Source organism: Lithobates pipiens, unplaced genomic scaffold, assembly GCF_037356315.1.
Source record: "Lithobates pipiens isolate NorthernLeopardFrog02 unplaced genomic scaffold, aLitPip1_a1.2 Scaffold_18, whole genome shotgun sequence".
Classification (NCBI taxonomy): domain Eukaryota; kingdom Metazoa; phylum Chordata; class Amphibia; order Anura; family Ranidae; genus Lithobates; species Lithobates pipiens.
Genome location: NW_027507758.1, coordinates 575,190,157 through 575,213,482, shown reverse-complemented (window position 1 = coordinate 575,213,482; position 23,326 = coordinate 575,190,157). Strand labels below are relative to the sequence as shown.

General features: G+C 43.9%; 4 non-coding genes across 4 annotated transcripts; all 4 read right to left on the bottom strand.

Moving 5' to 3' along the window:
• Nucleotides 1–12,474: 12,474 nt before the first annotated feature.
• TRNAL-UAA (transfer RNA leucine (anticodon UAA)) lies at nucleotides 12,475–12,557 on the bottom strand. Its single transcript has one exon. It is a non-coding gene; the product is annotated as a tRNA-Leu (tRNA).
• A 1,351-nt stretch (nucleotides 12,558–13,908) lies between these two features.
• Nucleotides 13,909–13,992, bottom strand: TRNAL-UAA (transfer RNA leucine (anticodon UAA)). Its single transcript has one exon. It is a non-coding gene; the product is annotated as a tRNA-Leu (tRNA).
• Nucleotides 13,993–14,604: 612 nt separating this feature from the next.
• On the bottom strand, nucleotides 14,605–14,687 carry TRNAL-UAA (transfer RNA leucine (anticodon UAA)). The gene has a single exon. It is a non-coding gene; the product is annotated as a tRNA-Leu (tRNA).
• Nucleotides 14,688–15,477: 790 nt separating this feature from the next.
• On the bottom strand, nucleotides 15,478–15,560 carry TRNAL-UAA (transfer RNA leucine (anticodon UAA)). The gene has a single exon. It is a non-coding gene; the product is annotated as a tRNA-Leu (tRNA).
• Nucleotides 15,561–23,326: the final 7,766 nt, after the last annotated feature.

Here is a 23,326-nt window from a genome sequence, read left to right as displayed (position 1 = left end):
CATTCTTTTTGGTAGACATTTTTCTTCAGCTTCTGTCCTGTAAGCATGTCTCTCTGTTGTGGACCACATCAGAAATAAATTGTCTGCTTCTCAATACATCTGGAGTTTTGACTGATCACAAGAGAAGATTCCTAACAAGAAGACATCCAAGTAAGTGTACCAACAGTCCACTGACACATAAGTACACATAGGCACACTTTCACTCCCTGTCACCCCCCGATCACCCCCTAGATCACCCCCTGCCCCCCCCCCCCCGTGTCACTGATTGCAGTGGTCATTTATTTACTGATCACTGCATTTAGTGTCAGTTGTGACTGTAAAAAGTGTCAGGGCAGTTAGTGTTATGCTCCTTTAGGTCCAGGGTAGCCCCCTACCCCCCCTAATAAAGGTTTAACCCCTTGATTGTCCCCCAGGTAACCCTTTCACCCCTTTTGCCATTGTCACTAAGAGATCGTTTTTCTGATTGCTGCATTAGTGTCACTGGTGCCACTAGGTAGCCAGTTATTTTTAGGTTTTTATAGCGTTAGGTACCCTCATATACAACCTAATAAAGGTTTTAACCCTGTGATTGCCCCTAGAGTTAACCCTTTCACCAGTGATCACCGTATAAGTGTCACTGGTGACACTGGCTAGCCAGTTAGTTATTTAGGTTCCCCGTCAGGTTTTTATATAGCGTCAGGTACCCCCATATACTACCTAATAAAGGTTTTAACCCCCTGATTGCCCCTAGTTAACCCTCTCCTCAGTGATCACCATATAAGTGTTACAGGTGACGCTGGTTAGTTAGTTTGCTTTTTAAAGCATCAGGGCACCCACCATTTATTATACAATAAAGGTTTAAACCCCTGATCACCTGGCGGTGATATCAATTAGGTTTTAGGGTCAGATAGGGTCTGCGTTGCCCCAGGCAGCACCAGGTTAGTGCCAGTACTGCTAACACCCACGTGCAAAGCATACACCTCCCTGAGTGGTATAGTATCTGAACAGATCAATATCTGTTCTGATCAGATCTATACTAGCGTCCCCAGCAGTTTCGGGTTCCAAAAAATGCATTGTTAGCAGGATCACTCCAGATACCTGCTAGCACCTGTGTTTTGCCCCTCCGCCCAGCCCAGCCCACCCAAGTGCAGTATCGATCGATCACTGTCACTTACAAAACACAACACACATAACTTCAGCATTCGCAGAGTCAGGCCTGATCCCTGCATTCGCTAACAGTTTTTTTGGTAGTGTCTTATACAGTCGCTGACAGCCTAGGTACTTTTTTACATGTGAATCTCACTAGTGCACCACTAAATATAGAGCCCAAAATGGCAAATCGAAGGTACACTAGTGAAGAGGCCTACACGTTTCTGAGCATGACAGATAGTGAAAAGGAGGTCACTCATCTGTCAGATTCAGGCTCAGAATACAATCCTGTAGAGGATAGCGGCTCCATGACAGATAGCTCTGACGATGAAGGTGAGGTCCCTGCTAAGGTCAGGCATACCCGATCCCTATCTTCTGATGTTGTTGAGGTGCAGGAACCACAGGTCCCTCATATAGAGCAGAGAGCCAGTACTAGCACTGCTATTCCTTCTAGTGAACTGGCAAGCACCAGCAGCCTAGTACACCCTGGACATACATCCAGCACTGCAGTAGCACGTGGTGACATGGCAAGTCCCATAAGTGCAGTTCAAGCTGGCGAGGTGGCAAGCACAAGTAGTGTCCCACTGCCACCAAGAAGAAGACAAAGGCAGGCCCGCCATTCCCATAGTGTCCTTCCTGCAGAATTCGCCAATCCTGATTGGGTGCCCACCACTTCTGCAGAACCCGTATTGCCCCCATTCACTGGCCAACCCGGTATTCAGATGGAAACAGCTGATTTTAGGCCACTTGATTTTTATTTGCTGTTTTTCACGGAAGATCTCTATAGATCTATTGTGAACCAAACTAATTTCTATGCTGGTCAACACATCGCTGATAATCCCCAGTTGCCTTCCCTTGCCAGAGATTGGAAACCAATTACGGTTTACGAATTTAAGACCTTTCTGGGACTTTCCCTCAACATGGGCATACATAAATTCATGACGTTGCGGACTTATTGGTCCATGCATCCAATTGACCATATGCCCGTGTTCTCTACCTCCATGTCCAGGAAACGATACGAGCAGATCTGACAGTTCTTGCACTTCAACAACAATGAACTTTGTCATCCTCGTAGAGACCCTGAATACGATCGGCTCTACTAAATTCAGCCCCTCATAAACCACTTCAACCAACGTTTTGCAGCCTTGTTTATTCCCCATCAAGTTGTCTGTGTTTATGAGTCCCTGATTACATTTTCTGGCCGCTTGTCTTTCAAACAGTACCTTCCCAGCAAGCGTGCCAGATACGGGGTCAAGTTCTATAAGTTCTGTGACAGGGCAACAGGCTATGTATGGAGCTTTACGGTTTATGAGGGAAAAGATAGTTATATAGAGCCAGAGAACTGCCCAGATTACATAGGGAGTGCTGGCAAGATAGTGTGGAACTTGGTGTCACCCTTATTCAGAAAGGGGTATCACTTGTACTTGGACAATTATTACACGAGCGTGCCACTGTTTAGTCATTTGTTTGATCAGCAGATTTGAGCATGTGGCACCATGCGACCTAATTACCGGGGCTTTCCCCAGGGGCTTGTAGATTCTCGTCTTAGGCTGGGGGAGAAAGCCTGCTTGCAGTGTAATAACTTGCTTGCTATGAAGTGGAGGGATAATAAGAATGTTTTCGTTCTTACCTCCCTTCATGCAGACACGACAGTCCAAATTACTACGGTGACTGGTGTTGTGGAGAAACCCCTCTGTGTCCACGAATATAACCAAAATATGGGAGGGGTGGACCTCAATGACCAGTTGTTGGCGCCGTATCTAGTTGCCCGTAAGGCCAGTCGCTGGTACAACAAAGTGTCTGTTTACTTATTTCAATTGGCTTTGCTGAATACTCATGTGCTATACAGAGCTTCAGACGGGACATTATCCTTTCTTTTATTCCAGAAAGAGATTGTCACAGACCTGCTGTATCCAGACGTTTCTGCACCTCACCATTCCCAACCAAATGCAGTAAGCCGGCTGCATGAGAGGCATTTTCCGTATGTCCTCGAGAGTACCCCTACCCAATGAACCCCCCAAAGAAGATGTCGTGTCTGTTCAAAACGAGGATATAGACATGACACCCATTATTATTGTCCATGCTGTCCTGGCAATCCTGGTCTTTGCATTGATGAATGTTTTGAACGCTACCACACACTAGTGAAGTTTTAGCATAGGGTATAGCCTTTCACAGGCTAGGACACACTTACACAGGGTCTCCCAAGATGCCATCACATTTTGAGAGACCCGAACTGTTACAGTTGTTACAGTTACAAAAACAAAGTAAAAAGAAAAAAAAGAAAAAAATGTAAAATATAAAAACCAAAAATAGTTGTTGTTTTATTGTTCTCTCTCTCTCTCTATTCTCTCTCTATTGTTGCTCTTTTTTACTGTATTCTATTCTGCAATGTTTTATTATGTTTTATCATGCTTGCTTTCAGGTTTGTCATTTTTTTTATACTTTACTGTTTACTGTATTTTTATTGTTAACCACTTGCTTACTGGGCACTTAAACACCCTTCCTGCCCAGACCAATTTTCAGCTTTCGGTGCTCTCACACTTTGAATGACAATTACTCAGTCATGTAACACTGTACCCAAATGAATTTTGTGTCCTTTTTTTTCCCACAAATAGAGATTTCTTTTGGTGGTATTTGACCACCTCTGAGTTTTTTATTTTTTGCGCTATAAATTAAAAAAGACCGAAAATTTTGAAAAAAAAACAAATTTTTCTTAGTTTATGTGATAAAATTTTGCAAATTATTAATTTTTTTCATAAATTTTGGCCACAATTAATACTGCTATATATCTTTGGTAAAAATAACCCAAATTAGTGGATATTATTTGGTCTTTGTGAAAGTTAGAGAGTCCACAAGCTGTGGTGAGAATCATAAAAAATTGATCACACCTGATGTACTAGTGGCTCATTTCTTGCGACCAGAACAAGCCAGGAAAGTACAAATACCCCCCCAAATGACCCCTTTTTTGAAAGTAGACATTCCAAGGTATTTACTAAGATGCATGGTGAGGTTTTTGATGTTGTAATTTTTTTCCCACAATTCTTTGCAAAATTAAGATTTTTTTTTGATTTTTTTTCTCACAAAATTTTCAATGTAATAGGTTATTTCTCTCACATGGCATGTGTATACCACAAATGACACCCCAAAATACGTTCTGCTACTCCTTCTGAGTATTACGATACCAAATGTGTGAGACATTTACACAGCCTGGCCACATACAGAGGCCCAATATTGAAATAGCACCATCAGGCGTTCTAGGAGCATAAATTACACATCTCATTTCTCAACCACCTATTACATTTTTGAAGGCCCTGGAGAACCAGGACAATGGAAACGCCCACAAAGTGACCCCATTTTGGAAAGCTAACACCCCAACATATAATCTATGAGGCATAATGAGTCTTTTGAATGGTTCATTTTTTTCCAGACGTTTTGGGAAAATGTGGAAAAAAATGAAAACACATTTTTTTTTACACAAAGTTGTCCATTTATAAGATATTTCCAACATATAGCATGTACATAGCAAACATGACACCCCAAAATACGTTCTGCTACTCCTCCTGAGTATGGCAATACCAAATGTGTGAGACTTTTACACAGCTTGGCCACATACAGAGGCCCAACATGCAAGGAACACCATCAGGTGTTCCAGGGACACATAGCATGCACGTACCAAAAATTACACCCCAAAATCCATTCTGCTAAGCAAAGAGTAAACAAAAGATTACCTGTGGTTTTAGCAGGGCAGTTGTCCACAGGATGATAGCACTGGTCCAGGCAGCAGGCAGGGACTTGGTCAGCAAAAGCGAACACAATTTTCCAGGCAACAGGCATGTATACTGTCCATAGTCAATATAGGCAGGAGGCAGGGATACTGTCCATATACAGTCCAAGGTCAGTGCAGGCAGAGATTGTCAGCAGTGCCAAAATATTGGTCCTGGTAGTAGGCAGGAACATGATCCATCCATGTGGTGTGGTCAGTTCATGCGACAGGCAGAGGCATGATGGTATAGGTCCTACAGGCAGCAGGCAGAAGTAGGGCCTCGTTCAGGACAAAATGGGGATGGGGGTAGAGGCTTCTCCCACCCAAATCTCTTTGAAGCCTCCGAGTCTCCAGACCCTAATATAGGAATGAGAAAACAAATGAAATTGTCTTCTTCATCCATAAAAACAATTCTGGAGCCCCTCACATATGTGAGACCCCTGTTATGAATCCCACTAGTCCACTGAGAGGGTACAAGATCAGTCCAAGAGGCAGGCAAGAGGCATGGTCAAACAGTCCAGGGTCAGTTCCAGATCAGGCAGAGGTATGTACAGAATTGGTAGCCAGAAGCATGGTCGAATAACAGTCCAGGGTCAGTTCCAGATCAGGCAGAGGCATGAACAGAATCAGTAGGCAGAAGCGTGGTCGAATAACAAGCCAGGGTCAGTTACAGAGCAAGCAGAGGCATAAGGGGTGTGAAGGTAAATGGCAGGAAGTGAGGGTTATGGTTATCATACTTCACTAATAATTCACTGAAGTATGGTAACGGCGGAAACAGTGACCTATGCAGAGGCCTGGTTGGGAAGGGCATTGGGCACAATGATAAGTGGTGTCTCTTCTCAACCCTCGTTTGCTGCACACCTGACATTTTTTCTGATGTCTTCGGCCTGTTGGTCTGGGAGGGATTTTATCAGGAAAGTGGCGTTCAGAGAGTCTTCTAATTACATCGGATCAAATGTTTTCTGGTGGGCCGTTGGGGTATATAAGGGCAGTGACGATTTCCTCCTGGTAGCCAATGAAGGGTATGGGTCTTTCTGTGGATTTTCAATATATTACATACGTGTTGTATATGGCCAAATTAAAGAAATAAATTGAATTTTTTTTTATACCACTTGTATGTTCTTCTTGTGGCAAGGTAGGGTTCAAGCATCTGGTCGTTCAAGTCGACACCCCCCATGAACATGTTGTACTCATGGATACAAGTGTGTTTTTGTATTGGGCCATTCCTCCTGGTGATCTCAACGAATGAATTGTTGTGGATCAAAGAAAGCATGTACACATCCCTTCTGTCCCTCCACTTCACAGCCAAAATTTCCTCGTTCCGTAAACTCGCCGCTTCGCTTTTTCTTAACTTTTTGTTGACGAGGCTTTGAGGAAAGCCCTTCCGGTTCATCCTTACGGTGCCACATTCTGGAGTTTTCTTTCAATGGAGGTTGTGGAACAGGGGTAAACTTGTGTAAAAATTATCCACATAGAGATGGTAACCTTTCTCCAGGAGTGGGTTTATGAGTTCACAAACAACTTTCCCACTCGATCCCATATATTCGGGGCAATTAGGGGGATGTAGCTGGGTGTCCTTCCCTTCATATACCATGAAGGAATATGTATACCCTGTGGCTCGGTCACAATTTATACATTTTCACCCCATAGCGGGCCCTTTTGGAGGGAATAAATTGTTTTAGGCCCAGCCTGCCAGAAAATTTGATCAGGGACTCATCCACACATATGTGTTGGTCTGGGGTAAACAACTGGGGGAAGATCTCAGAAAAATAATTTATTAGCGGCCGAATTTTGTAAAGTTTATCAAAATTTGGGTCATTTCGGGGAAGGCACTGAGTATTGTCGTTAAGTGTAGGAATCTCATTATCATGAGATATCTGGTCCGGGGCATTATTGAGGAAAAGATGGGCATGTGATAGATGGGGCAGGATGACCAATATGCACGTATTTCATTTTTTATGTTTAGTCCCATACAAAATGTGAGGTCCAAAAAAATTTTAAACTCCTCCACTGTTAGGGCTCTCCACTCGTAGGGATGGGCATAAGAGGACTTTGGGTTGCTTTCAATAAATTGTTGGGCATATAGGTTGGACTGGACCACAATCGATTCAAGCATGTCCTCTGTAAAAATTAAGTGGAAAAAGTCCATCAGGGAAAAATTGTGTGTGTCCACCTGGACTCCTGGGTTGGCAGTGAAAGGGGGAACGTTAGCTTCTCCTGAGTTAGGAGGAAGCCACAAGGGGTTCTGGAGGGAATAGTGAAGGCTGGCATGGGACCTAACCCTTTGGGGCTGAGTTGACACACTGGTACTTGGCCTTTGCCGAGGTACTGTGATGCTGGTGGATGGCACTGCGCTGCCAGTGGATGGCTCTGCGGTGCTGATGGATGGTACCGCCTCCTCACCAGTACGCCTTCGTCTGATGGGCAGACTCTCATCTTCCTCCTCTGAGGCTGTCATTGTACCCCTGCTGATGACAGGCTCGTAGTCCACGTCAGACTCAGAATCTGAATATGAGGAGGAATCCTAAGCGGAGAGCTCCCCGTTGCTCTCGTCGGCTGCAAGAATATCGTATGCCTCCTTGGCTGAATATAACCTTTGTGACATTTTTATTGATCACAAATGGCACTGACAGGTGACACTGATGTAGCAGATGGCACTGACAGGTGACGCTGATGTGGCAGATGACACTGACAGGTGACGCTGATGTGGCAAGTGACACTAGCAGGTGACACTAACAGCACTGATCACAGGTGACACTGACATGGCAGGTGGCACTGACGACACATGGCACTGACGACACGTGGCACTGACGACACGTGGTACTGGCAGATGGCAGTGGAGGCAGATGGCGCTGGCAGGTGGCACTAGCAGATGGCACTGGCAGATTGCTCTGACAGATGGGGCTGACAGATGGGGCTGACAGATGGCGCTGACAGATGGCGCTGACAGATGGCGCTGACAGATGGCGCTGACAGATGGCACTGTCAGATGGCACTGGGGCTGGCAGATGGCACTGGCAGATGGCACTGGCAGATGGCACTGGCTAATTGCTCTGGCAGATGGGGCTGGAAGATGGCATTGGGGCTGGCAGATGGCACTGGCACTGGCAGAATACACTGGCAGATGGCACTGGCAAATGTCACTGGGGCTGACAGATGGCACAGGGGCTGACAGATTTTATACACTATAACAATTTTTTCACTCACAGATCCTCTCTCTCCTCACACGCTGTCTCTGTGTGAGGAGAGAGAGACAGGGCAATGGGAGATGATCTCATATGTTTACATTTGAGATCATCTCCCATTGGCAGCTACGATCGTGCTGTAAACGGCCGCTTTGATTGGCCGTTTACAGCGATCTGTGTTTGCCTGTCTCTGGGGGACACGGCAAACACAAAACTTCCCCAATGCGTGCCCACGGCGGTGCACATTGTGGAAGTAAACATGAGGACGTCCAGGGATGGCCTCCCAGACGAGAGCGTCCGCTCTATAGCCGTCATTCGGCTAGAGGGCGGGCGGGAAGCGGTTAACCATTTTTTTGTTTTCAGGTGCACCATTCAGCTGCAGTGTGGATTTATTTATCTTGACAGCAACAGCGTTTGCTCCCACGATACCTAAAGCCATGACTCCAGTGCTGTAGGAGGTGATTTCACCACCACAGTTAAAATAAAAGTGCATATATGCCGAAGCATGGGGGCAGCAGGGGCGGAGGAGCGATTTTTCTCCGTATTTGCTCCGTATTGCCGCGTACATATGGTTGAAATTCTGACAGAGGGCTTGCCTATGGAAAAGTTTGACCGTGTGTACGTGACATAGCTTTTTTGTGGGAGGATGCCCCCATGCTTCGACATATATATATTTTAGGCACAGGTTGCGTTCAAAAATGTTTTATTTTTTTACTATGTTTTCTTTTGGTATTTGCTTAGCAGGTATGGTATGGTAAGGTCTTACTGTTATACTGTAATGTTGCTTTTTTTTAATGTTAACCATAATTTGCTTAGAAGGTACGCCATTCAGTTGCAGTGTGGATTTATTTATCTTGACAGCAACAGCATTTGCTCCCACGATATATAAAGCTGTGACTCCAACGCTGTAGGAGGTGATTTCACCACCACAGTTTAAAAAAAAGAGCATATATGCCAAAGCATGAAGGCAACAGGGGCGGAGGAGTGATTTTGCTCCTAATGCCGCGTACATACGGTCGAAATTCCAACAGAGGGCTTGCCCGTGGAAAAGACCGACCGTGTGTACGTGGTATAACTTTTTTGTGGGAGGATGCCCCCATGCTTCGGCATATATAAATGGTGCATGTATGCCCATCATTAGAAGTGGATGGATGAAGGGAGGTATTCTAATGGTGGGCATACCCACCGATCAATCTCTTTTTTTTGTTCAGCCAACAGGCTGCATGAAAAAAAGATTACAATATATGTCCAACAAGGACCAGCAACGTACTGGTATGTTGCTGAATTTTGAATGGTTATACCAGAATGATGCCTGCGGGTTTAGGTATCATCTTGGTATCACTCTTTTCAGCCAGTGATCGGCTTTCATGTAAAAGCAATCCTAGAGGCTAATTAGCCTTTAGACTGCTTTTACAAGCAGTGGGAGGGAATGTCCCCCCTCCCGGATATAAACAGCGCCATTAGGAAATTGGGAAATAATTTTATCACAATGAACGGTGTGGTCAGATGCTTTGAGGGCAGAGGAAAGATCTAGTGTCTAATAGACCCCGATTTTTTCAAAAAAGAGTACCCATCACTACCTATTGCTATCATAGGGGATATTTACATTCCCTAAGATAACAATAAAAATGATAAAAAAAAAATGGAAGGAACAGTTTAAAAATAAAATAAAAAAGCAAAATAAATAATAAATAAAAAATAAAAGAAAACACCCCTGTCCCACCTGCTCTTGCGCAAAGGTGAGCGCAAGTGTCGGTCTGGCATCATATGTAAAAAACAATTGCACCAAGTATGTGAGGTATCACTGAAAAGGACAGATCGAGCGCAGTAATTTCTTATGTGGTGTTTTTTTAAAATATCCTGTAAGAGGGCCTTCAATTGCTGCAATCACTATAAATGAGTGATTGTTCAAACCCAGGAGTGGGGTTTGAAACCACGTGGATATTCAACCATGGGATCTTAAATCCAATGCCTTAACCACTGGGCCATCCTGGTACTGGTGGGATAAAAACAAAAATATCCAAGAACCATGAAAGGAGTGCTGATTTTCACAGTTGATCTCGCCAATTTAGGAGGGCCGTTAACTGTCTCAGGTGAGTCTACATTCACAAAAGGGATTTGCTCTGAGGAGTGTTTTATTTTTCTTGATGGGATTACAAAGCCCCAAGTTAGACTTTGGGCCCCAATGATGACTTAACCACTCAACCAAGCTTCTCACTATGTGGCAAAGGACATCTGAGGTAACAATCATGATTTTCACACTGGAGGAGACTGGTGCAGGTTGACTTTTATCCTTTCCATGATGATTCTACCATTAAGCACAGAGATTTGATCTAAGGAGTGTTTATCTTTCTCCATGGAATTACAAAATTCCAACATAGACTTTGAGCCCTAAAGACGGTTGCTGTCAACTATTTACCACTGACAAGAAAGGAGTGATGAGTAGGGACTTTATTTTTATATCACCTTTATCTATCTCCCATACTGAATTTCTGGGAGAGAACATTGTTAGGTTCTGAACTTTCACTATTATTTTAATGTGTACAAAGTGGTCCTTCCTAGCACTGGAAGAAAATCTTGGTGATACCATGTAACAGGGTTTTACTATAGTTTTTTGACCTTCTAAGCTCAAATGTGTACAAATATGGTGATATTACTTTAAGCAGATGATGGTGACTTCTTGCTTTGACCAGGTGTATTTGTTGGTAGCCTAGATTTTAATCTTATGTGGTGTTTTTTTTAAACATATATTGTAAGAGAAAAAACAAAAAGATATCCCCTGGGTGGGGTTTTTAACAGCATATATTACCTGTGAGGGCTGATATATATACACAGTAGGAATAACTACTGAGATGACGCGGAAAGTTTGTAATACAATTATTTATTGATAAAAGAATTAAATGGGTGACACGGTGGTCAGGAAATTGAACTCCACTTGGTGAATAATGGTACATGTATAGACAGGGAAATTACATCATATGAACCCCATTACATCTGTATACACAGTAAAACATAGATAAAAGTAATCCTTTACGCGTTTCGACCCACTCAGGGGTCTTCTTCAGAAGGTTTATCTATTGTAAAAGAGAGGACAAACATAAATATATATCCATACATTATGATATATTGAAGGTAACCTACTATAGACAGAGTGAATGTCTGATATAGTGATATTGTACAAATATCGGTTACTATATATCACAGGTGAATACCTGTATAATCCACGGTGGAGATCCTCTTTAAAAGACAGGAATATGCTCAGACACATCCCTCATATCAATCATTCATTGATGTGCCACAGCTCATCTAGCTGGTATAGGTCGCTGTGTCCTACCATCAAAGGAGGGCAGGGAAACGGAATCCAACAAACGGGATGGCTTGCGAGGGATCACATCCCTAATTCCACCTCCTGTGTGTAGGTTGGAGGGGAGTATAGACATGGACAGCCCAGGGTCAAGGGCGACACCCTGCAGTAGGACAAAATATAGAGGTAATAAAAAAGTTTTTATATGTATAAGTGTATATAAAATACACTAATTGGGTACTATCTGGTCTATAAATGGAGAACACAGGTCCCACCAGAATAGTGTATAAATAGGGAAACTTGTGTATGGATTCCCAGATAGATCAGCACACTATGAAACCAAAAAGAGTGAACAACCATAGAAAAAATCATAGAAAAAACACCTGTGAATGACACGGAAGTGTGAAGAAACTATAACCGTGAGAGTAAAGAAACAAAACAAGGGAAACAAAAAACAAAAAAAGAAAAAGGAAAGGAAAGAAAAAGAAAAGCCAAATACATCACATGCCACAGTGAGCACAGATCAGAAAAGGCTGAATGAAATGGTGAAGCTGTCTGTGTAATTACCTATGTAATCTTGCAATACGTGCTCATGTGTTGGATGAGCCCAAAAAAAAAAGGCAATATATTAAAACAGGAGGAAGAGGTCCTGCGAATTTGCGCAGGTCCACCCCTTTCTATTCAGGAACCGTGCAAAAACAGAGGGAGACTTTCGTCTACAAATAAATAAAAATAATAAAGAGTGAGCAATACAACAACCCAATTGTATCAGAAAGTAGTTGCAGTGTCAGCAAAGACAGACCAGTAGCTTTCCCTCAAGCATAATGTCAGTGTATCAGGTGTCCTGTCACAGATGGAATGAATTCCTTATCCATGAAGGTGAGGTATAAATACCTTATATCTAATTGGTTCAGCTGGCTCCATTACAAGCCCAGCTGAATCAGGTTGTAAGCCCTTCACTATCAGGGAGTCCTGCCCTTCTGTCAGTCTAATAATTCAGTCGCCATCTTGGGCAACCGGATGTGGTCCCCCCGGCGTTCTGGAAATGACCCTTCCAACATGGGACATCAATTGATGCAATCACTATAAATGTCTACCAGGAGTGGGGTTCGAACCCACGTGGATATTCATCCATTGGATCTTAAGTCCAACACCTTAACCACTCGGCCATCCTGGTACTGGTGGGTTAAACCATATCCGAGAACCATGAAAGGAGTGCTGATTTTCACAGTTGATCTCGCCAATTCAGGAGGGCCGTTAACTGTCTCAGGTGAGTCTACATTCACAAAAGGGGTTTGCTCTGAGGAGTGTTTTATTTTTCTTGATGGGATTACAAAGCCCCAAGTTAGACTTTGGGCCCCAATGATGACTTAACCACTCAACCAAGCTTCTCACTATGTGGCAAAGGACATCTGAGGTAACAATCATGATTTTCCCACTGGAGGAGACTGGTGCAGGTTGACTTTTATCCTTTCCATGATGATTCTACCATTAAGCACAGAGTTTTGATCTAAGGAGAGTTTATCTTTCTCCATGGAATTACAAAATTCCAACATAGACTTTGAGCCCTAATGACGGTTGCTGTCAGCTATTTACCACTGACAAGAAAGGAGTGATGAGTAGGGACTGTATTTTTATATCCCCTTTATCTATCTCCCATACTGAATTTCTGGGAGAGAACATCGTTAGGCTCCGAACATTTGCTATTTTTTAATGTGTACAAAGTGGCCCTTCTTAGCACTGGAAGGAAATCTTGGTGATACCAAGTAACAGGGTTTTTCTATAGTTTTTGGACCTTCTAAGCTCAAATGTGTACAAATATGGTGATATTACTTTAAGCAGATGATGGTGACTTCTTGCTTTGACCAGGTGTATTTGTTGGTAGCCTAGATTTTAATCTTATGTGGTGTTTTTTCCAAACATATATTGTAAGAGGGCCTTCAATTGCTGCAATCACTATAAATGTTTACCAGGAGTGGGGTTCGAACCCACGTGGATATTCACGTGGACTGGTGCAGGTTGAATTTTATCCTTTCCATGATGATTCTACCATTAAGCACAGAGATTTGATCTAAGGAGAGTTTATCTTTCTCCATGGAATTACAAAATTCCAACATAGACTTTGAGCCCTAATGACGGTTGCTGTCAGCTATTTACCACTGACAAGAAAGGAGTGATGAGTAGGGACTGTATTTTTATATCCCCTTTATCTATCTCCCATACTGAATTTCTGGAATAAAACATTGTTAGCCTTCAAACTCTTGTTATTTTTTAATGTGTACAAAGTGGCCCTTCTTAATACTGGAAGGAAATCTTGGTGATACCAAGTAAGAGGGTTTTTCTATAGTTTTTTGTCCTTCTAAGCTCAAATGTGTACAAATATGGTGATATTACTTTAAGCAGATGATGGTGACTTATTGCTTTGACCAGGTGTATTTGTTGGTAGCCTAGATTTTAATCTTATGTGGTGTTTTTTTCAAACATATATTGTAAGAGGGCCTTCAATTGCTGCAATCACTATAAATGTTTACCAGGAGTGGGGTTCGAACCCACGTGGATATTCATCCAATTGGATCTTAAGTCCAACGCCTTAACCACTCGGCCATCCTGGTACTGGTAGGATTACCCATATCCGAGAACCATGAAAGGAGTTCTGATTTTCACATTTGATCTTGCCAATTCAGAAGGGCCGTTAACTGTCTCAGGTGAGTCTACATTCACAAAAGGGGTTTGCTCTGAGGAGTGTTTTATTTTTCTTGATGGGATTACAAAGAGAGTTTATCTTTCTCCGTGGAATTACAAAATTCCAACATAGACTTTGAGCCCTAATGACGGTTGCTGTCAGCTATTTACCACTGACGAGAAAGGAGTGATGAGTAGGGACTGTATTTTTATATCCCCTTTATCTATCTCCCATACTGAATTTCTGGGAGAGAACATAGTTAGGCTCCGAACTTTTGCTATTTTTTAATGTGTACAAAATGGCCCTTCTTAGCACTGGAAAGAAATCTTGGTGATACCAAGTAACAGGGTTTTGCTATAGTTTTTTGACCTTCTAAGCTCAAATGTATACAAATATGGTTATATTGCTTTAAGCAGATGATGGTGACTTCTTGCTTTGACCAGGTGTATTTGTTGGTAGCCTAGATTTTAATCTTATGTGGTGTTTTTTTCAAACATATATTGTAGGAGGGCCTTCAATTGCTGCAATCACTATAACTGTTTTCCAGGAGTGGGGTTTGAACCCACGTGGATATTCATCCATTGGACCTTAAGTCCAACGCCTTAACCACTCGGCCATCCTGGTACTGGTGGAATAAACCATATCCGAGAACCGTGAAAGGAGTGCTGATTTTCACAGTTGATCTCGCCAATTCAGGAGTGCCGTTAACTGTCTCAGGTGAGTCTACATTCACAAAAGGGATTTGCTCTGAGGAGTGTTTTATTTTTCTTGATGGGATTACAATGCCCCAAGTTAGACTTTGGGCCCCAATGATGACTTAACCACTCAACCAAGCTTCTCACTATGTGGCAAAGGACATCTGAGGTAACAATCATGATTTTCACACTGGAGGAGACTGGTGCAGGTTGAATTTTATCCTTTCCATGATGATTCTACCATTAAGCACAGAGATTTGATCTAAGGAGAGTTTATCTTTCTCAATGGAATTACAAAATTCCAACATAGACTTTGAGCCCTAATGACGGTTGCTGTCAGCTATTTACCACTGACAAGAAAGGAGTGATGAGTAGGGACTGTATTTTTATATCCCCTTTATCTATCTCCCATACTGAATTTCTGGAATAAAACATTGTTAGCCTTCGAACTCTTGTTATTTTTTAATGTGTACAAAGTGGCCCTTCTTAGCACTGGAAGGAAATCTTGGTGATACCAAATAACAGGGTTTTTCTATAGTTTTTTGACCTTCTAAGCTCAAATGTGTACAAATATGGTGATATTACTTTAAGCAGATGATGGTGACTTCTTGCTTTGACCAGGTGTATTTGTTGGTAGCCTAGATTTTAATCTTATGTGGTGTTTTTTTCAAACATATATTGTAAGAGGGCCTTCAATTGCTGCAATCACTATAAATGTTTATGAGGAGTGGGGTTCGAACCCACGTGGATATTCATCCATTGGATCTTAAATCCAATGCCTTAACCACTCGGCCATCCTGGTACTGGTGGGATAAGCCATATCCGAGAATCGTGAAAGGAGTGCTGATTTTCACAGTTGATCTCACCAATTCAGGAGTGCCGTTACCTGTCTCAGGTGAGTTTACATTCACAAAAGGGATTTGCTCTGAGGAGTGTTTTATTTTTCTTGATGGGATTACAATGCCCCGAGTTAGACTTTGGGCCCCAATGATGACTTAACCACTCAACCAAGCTTCTCACTATGTGGCAAAGGACATCTGAGGTAACAATCATGATTTTCACACTGGAGGAGACTGGTGCAGGTTGAATTTTATCCTTTCCATGATGATTCTACCATTAAACACAGAGATTTGATCTAAGGAGAGTTTATCTTTCTCCATGGAATTACAAAATTCCAACATAGACTTTGAGCCCTAATGACGGTTGCTGTCAGCTATTTACCACTGACAAGAAAGGAGTGATGACTGTATTTTTTTTTTTTTTTCAATGTTTTTATTGATTTTATGCAAACCGTAAGAAAAAACAAGACACATCAACCTTACATCATCAAGCAGTAATACAGTAGATGGTTGCTTATAGACTATGACCAGCAAGAGAGAGGCATATGGTGTCGGAAAATATAGGCAATATACAATCTGAAATAAAAAAGTAACGGAACATAACATGTTTTAAACTTTGCCCGGGATCTGGGTAGGCACATCAGAAAACCAAATCGCCCCAAAAAGAAAAACTTTGAAGAAATCTACCAGACGTGGATCCCAGCTATCCAGGTAAGTTGGCTGATTATAGGTGGCTTAAATAATTAATCGTCACTGCTCATTAATGTTGTTGGGGGTGCATCTCACACCTACACCCTATTGCGGGTGGTCCTGGGAAGAGTGACAGAAGGCCCCCACCACCCCGAAAAGGGCACTTGCTGTGGTAGGTGACCCCCCCCACCCAGCCCAGACCTAAATAGTCCATCAGAGTCTGGACAAGTTAAAGAAAATATGAGGCCAAACTGTTTATACACTAATAGCACGTAAGACAAACCCGGGGAGCCAAAGCGGCGCCGGGCTCAGTATGCGCACAGCACCTATAACCAACATGGACTATAGTTACAGTTACACCCTGTTCCGGCCATGAAAACTGTAAGGCCGTGCAAACTATAAGGTGGGTATAGAGAACAGTGAAATGTGCAGGTACCATGGAGGATATGGGATTAGTCAACTCTAAGCTTAACCTAGATCGGTCAGATAAAGAGGTGTAAGAGAGGGGGAAGGGGAGGAAGGCGAGGGGGAATCAGGGGGGGATGGGGGGGTCTACCAGGGTGTTGGTGCAAAAAAAATCAAGTTTATAATTCCGGAAAGAGGGGGATTTTGTGGAATGTGGCCCAGGGTTCCCAAACTTTCTCAAAGAAGCAGGCTCTGTCCTGTATGCGACTGACCAACTTCTCTTGCGTCATAATCCAGGAGATCTTTCGTTTAACTGCCCCGAATGGGACTGTATGTTGTTTCCAGTGTGCTGCTATGGTGATTTTGGTGCCTAGAAGGATAAAAAATATGAGTGCCTGAGATGGTTTATTGGCTTTTTCCACTTTGAGGTTAAGCAACGCCACTTCCGGACTTTGGGGTACCTGAATTGGTACCAGCTTGCGAATTAGGGCAAATACCCTATTCCAAAGGCCCCTAATATGTGGGCAAGTCCACCATGTGTGGAGTAATGATCCTATATGTCCGCAGCCACGGAAACAAAGTGGGGACGCCTCAGGAAAGATCTGGGCCAGTCGAGCGGGAACCCTGTACCACCTAGTGATAAGTTTAAGGCTAGCTTCAATCAGGGATACGTTGAGGATCCCAGTGAAGGATCTTTGGAAACAGGTGTACCATAGGTCGCTATCCCATGAAATATTAAGATCATTTTCCCAGGCTAACGCATAGGGAGGTTTGGTCACTGCAGAAGCTAGAGACGTATAAATCGTGGAAATCCCTCCCCTCTGACTCGCAATGTCTGAACACCAAGAATCATATGTCGTGACAGTAGGAGGATCTGGTCTATTGGGCCATCTGGAGTGCAGGAAATGGGCTAGTTGGGAGAATCTAAATTGTTCGGTGTGGGGCATCTCAAGTTTCTTCAAGCAGAACGAAAGCGAGACAGGGCCTGAAGCGTTAAAAAAGTTGCCAATCCTAAGTAGTCCTTTGTTGAGCCACCAACTAAAGGCCAGGATATTCATACCTGGCGGGAAGTCTGGGTTGTGGAAAACATGCGTTAAAGGTCGTAGTTCCGAGATCAATGCAGGGTTTTTGTGTAGCCGATCACACAGGGCTAGCGAATGGGAGAGGGTGGGAGACATGATAGGGGGTCTGCTTCTAGGAGGAGCCCAGATGAGATAGTCGATGGTGTGATGGGGGGCAGCCTGTCTTTCAATAGCAACCCAATCAGGTTTGGGGCCCCGGGAATAAACCATAGAAATCTGGGTTAATTGTGCCGCTTGATAATACCACCAAATGTTAGGTAACGCTAAACCTCCCTGCTTTTTGAGTCTATATAATAATTGTTTTGAGCCTCTACAACCCTTGGAACCCCAGATGAATTGAAGGATTTTTGATTGAAGTGGTTGGAGTTGGGCTTTCTTTACGGGGAGAGGAAGGGATCTAAACAAGTACAGGAGGCGGGGAAGGAGGGTCATCTTGATCGCAAAGATGCGACCTAGCCATGAGAGGCCAAGATGGGACCAGGTTAGTAAATCTGCAGATAATTTTGCAAGGGCGGAGGGATAATTGGCCGAGTAGAGAGTGTTCACATTAGGTGTTAGGTAGACGCCCAGATAGGGTAATGAATCGGGGCACCATGTAAAAGGGAAGTGATTCTGTAGTGTATTTACTATAGTCAGGGGTACTGAGACATTTAGCGCTAGGGATTTCGAGGCATTCATTTTTAAGCCCGAGGCTAGTCCGAACGCGTCCAAGAGGGCAAATATATTAGGTGTGGAAATCAGTGGGGAAGTTATAAAGAGGAGGAGATCATCCGCGAATAGTGCACATCTATGTTCTTGTTGACCACAACGCACTCCTCTAATGTCTGGGTGGGCTCTGATGACAATAGCTAGGGTCTCTATTGCTATGGCGAACAGCAGGGGTGAAAGAGGGCACCCCTGTCTGGTCCCTTTTTCAATGCTAAACATCTCTGAATAGCAACCTTGTAAGCGGACTTGGGCACTTGGGGTAGAGTACAAAGCTCGGAGGGTCCCCAAAAAGAGAGGACCGAAGCCCCATCTCTCCAGGACTTGAAAAAGAAAAGGCCACGTCAGCGTATCGAAAGCCTTTTGCAAGTCAATAGACAGCAAAAAGCCTTCCTGTGAGGGACCGCCATCCCAGTGTGAGTTAAGAATAGAGATGATGTCCACTGCTCGCCTAATTTGGTCCGGTCCTTGTCTCCCCAGGATAAAGCCCACCTGATCCTTGTGAATATATCGTGAAATAAATGTTGAGATCCTATTAGAAAGCACCTTAGTTAAGATTTTTAGGTCGTTGTTGATAAGTGAAATCGGACAATAGTTTTGTACCAAGGATGCGTCTTTGCCAGGTTTGGGGATGACAGAAACATAGGCTAAGTTCAGGGCTTTATCCAGGGGAGAGCCGGACCGGGTGGAGTTGAAGAAATCAACCATAAAGGGGGCAATGACCGGGGCGAATTTCTTATAATATCCCACAGAGAACCCATCAGGACCCGGGGCGGAATTGTTTTTGAGTCGTTTGATCACCTCTAGGACTTCAGGAACCGAAATTGGTTCCTCTAGTAGGTTAGAATGGTCTGGGGACAATTTTGGGAGGGAGATAGTTTCCAAAAATTGATCCACTGAGGTCCGTGGATTCTCCTTATTTTTTTTTTTTTATAATTAATGTTTATTAAAGAAGAGAAGCGTGTACAAAGCATAACGATCAATACATAAACCAATATCAATGGCAGCAGCATTATAGCGTTAATTACAATGGAACAGTCAAATACACCCACCTCTTCTATTATGAAAGAGGGAATATAGTGGACAGAAATAGAGGGAGAGTAAAGGAAAGGGAAAATAAACAGAAAGAGAGAGAAAAAGAGAAAGAAAGGGGGGGGGGATGTGGGAGACGGGGGGGGGGGGGAAGGAGGGCAGACCACCCTCAGATAAACACTTGCAAAATTACAGTAGATATAGTAAGAACATGAGTTATGATCACATCACACTGGTTGAGACATTATGGCTGCATAACTAGGGGAATATTTAAAGGCAACCCAACAGGCCCAGATCTTCGTTGCCAACTCAGATTTACCCCGGAGGGAGAGAGTCATGTCCTCCATGTAATATGTGGTATCCACGTTGAGTAACCAACGCCGGAGCGTGGGGATCGTCTTCAGCTTCCAAAACTGAGGAATTAGGGTTTTGGCAGCGTTTAAGAGGTGTGGTGTAATCGACCTCTTATAGGGGCCCGTCGGCCTCCCCGTGCAATGGAACAGAACATACCACGGGTCATTGGGCACCTCCCACCCCTGGATTTCTTTAATCGTGTAGAAAATCGCCAGCCAGAATGGGCGGATCGTGGATTCTCCTTATCATCCTTATACAGGGAGGTGTAAAATTTGTGGAAGGAAGACATGATGCGGAGGGGATTCTGTGTTAGAACTCCGTCCTGATCTCTAATTTTCGGGAACGTAGAAGGACGTAGCTTCGGGGATAATTTGGCTGCGAGCTTAGCTCCTATCTTGTCTTTCTGATAGTAAAACCGTGCCCCAGACCATCGTAAATGTTTTTCCGCCTCAGTAGTGAGAGCTAAATTGAGGGCAGTCCTGGCTGCTTGCATGGCTTCCAGGGATTCTCTAGTGGGATTACGTTTATGAGCTTTGCTTAGTAAACGGAATTCCTTGGATAGAGAGTCTATGTGAGCCTTCCTTCCCCTTTTCAGTTGAGAGGAAATTTGGATGATTTTCCCCCTAATCACAGCTTTATGAGCAGCCCAGACAACTTCCGGGGCAGTACCGGGATCCTTGTTAAGGGAGAAGTACTCCTGTATGGCAGTGGAGATGTCTGCACTATGAGCAGGGTCACTAAGAAGACCCTCATTAAGTCGCCACGCGATTCTAGTGCAGGGGTTGGGTGTGGACTGAACGTGAAGGAGCACAAGCGAGTGGTCAGATAGTGACGTGTCCCTGAATTCTGATTTTATGGCCAATGGAATAGTGTGTGATTGCACAAAAATGTGATCAATCCTGGCATGTACCTGGTGGGGGGCTGAGTAATGTGTGAAGTCTTTACATGTGGGGTTCTTTTCTCTCCAGATGTCCACCAAACCTCTCGAGTGTAGAGTATCCGCAATCTTAGTGCTCTGCTTAGGAGGTTTTCTGTTTCGCGCTGACCCTTTTCCTGCTTTATCCAGGGAATGGTCAAATGGGAGGTTGGTGTCTCCCCCCATTATTACCTTACCCTCTAATAGAGGGTCCAACGTGGACATCATGGAGTGAAAGAAAGCTGATTGTCCCTTGTTAGGGGCATAGTATGACACAAATGAATAGATAATTCCTTCCAGGGATCCCTTAACCAAAATAAACCTGCCTTCCTTGTCTCTAAATATTTCTGTGGAAGTGAATCTAAGGTTCTTAGATAGGCATATTGCGACCCCTTTAGTTTTGTTTTTGGCGTTAGACAGGAAGAACTGGGGGAATCGACTATGTAGGAAGGAGGGATTATAAGTGGATTTAAAGTGAGTTTCCTGCATGAGAATTACATCTATCTTTTGGGATTGGTAAAAATGAAATCGTTTTCTCCGTTTGATGGGAGAGTTCATCCCCTGCACGTTATTTGTAGCTATACAGAGGGAAGGAGGGGGTTCGTGGTCAGGCATAGCGAGTCAGAGGGATTAGCAAATATGTCATAGAGGGATCTCTTACCATACCCCTGCGAAGAGATGGATCATCCCAGGCTAGAAAAGCCTCAGCCAAAGGAAGTGAAGCTGTCAGCGGAGAGATGCCCTGGTAGACCCGGGAAAGGAGAAGAGGGAAAGAGGGGAAAGGGAGGAGTTGACTGATCCTGCGGAGAGAGAACATAAGATATCTTAACCACCTGTGAACTATGGTTAGCTTTAAGAGAACACAAACAAATAAAGCATGTATAACACATGAAACTATCTGCAGGGGAGGAGGACACACGTCAGTCCCCTGCATGTAAGGCCCGAGAATCAAAGTCTCGGGAAAAATTCCCAACAAAGGGGGAAGTGTGGGAGTCTCTGAGTGAGGGGAAGAAACAGCCCGTCACTCGGAGACTGGTGGGGGCGCAGTGCAAACCACCCCGACCGGACCCCACCCGAGGCCCAATACCCATTCAAAAGAAATGGGGGGCATCTATAGCCCGCACAATTTAAAAAATGAAAAATAAAGCATAAAACATAAAACAAGAAAGGTAAAACAATCAAAATTGGGAGAGCCGTAAGCTTGCAATAGCTATCTATAGCCATGTGGAGAAGAGCCGCCGCTCATAGTGTCAAAGCCCGGCTAGGGCAATGATGGAGAAGGAGAAAAACCACAAAATATATATAAAAAAAAAGTCAAAAGTCATGTAGGAAGTCCGTGGTAGTGCGGATCGCACCCATCTGTGAGGGGATATACCCTCACAAAAAAAAGGGGAAAATTGAAAATGCGCAAATTAAGCGCTGTCACCAAGGAGTGTAAATTAAAGAGTTAGTATCAGAGAAAATTAACACAGAAGACTTATCCAACTTCTTTCTCTCAGGTTGGACGCCCATCTTTGGATCGTTTAGCCTTCTGCTTTTGCCAGAGGGGCTTGTCGAGGCTTGCAGGGGGTGGTCTCTTCGAAGAACTTGAAGACTTGGGATCTGCGGGGTCAGCTGGAGAATGGGAGATGAGGCCCAATTGAAGGAGCAGGCGCTCGCCATCGGTGAAGTTGGAAAAACCATACGGTTTGTTGGAATACGTGAAGTGTAGTCTGAACGGGAATGCCCAACGGTAAGCTATAGAGTTTTGCGTTAGAACTTGCAAAAGTGGTTTTAAGGATCTCCGCAGTTGGATCGTGTATGGGGATAGGTCCGAAAAGATTTGGACTGGATGACCTTGGAAGGATAGATTTTCAGTCTCTCTGGCCTTTCGCATGACCTCTTCCTTAGTTTTAAAGAAGTGGGGTTTGACCACAATGTCTCTAGGTAAGCCATCTTGGCGTGGGGGTTGAAGTGCTCGGTGAGCGCGATCTAGCTCTAGACGATGGACTGGTAGATCTGGTAGTAGTGACGAAATGAAAGCGCGTACCACCGTATCAGTATCTTTAAAAGATTCAGGTAGGCCTCGGAGCCTGAAATTGTACCGTCAATTCCTGTTTTCGAGGTCATCTAATTTAGAATAAGCAGTGTCCAGCTGCTCCTGTAGTTCAGAAATCCTATCAGTATTCTGTATGGTTCTGGCAACAGTCTGATCAGTTTTAATTTCAATTGCCTCAATCCTGGCCCCAAGTTGATGTAGGTCAGCTTGAATAATTGAGGTGATATGGGAGGCTTTCTGAGCAAGGCCTCTGGAAAGCATTTGGGAGAATGTCTCAAGCAGGGAAGGGAGATCAGTGGGATTAGTGTGGGTAGATGGGGCAGCCCCACGCGCCGCCGGAGAGGAGAGATAGTCCTCCATAGGAGTGAGAGGGGATCCCCCATGAAATCTCCCCAGCAAAGATTCCGTAGATGCTGGGGATGACAGGGACATCTGCGGGTAACTCACGGTATGTAGAGCAGGATCCTTGGAGTGTGGGTCAGACGGGACCCGATCCGCGATGGATTG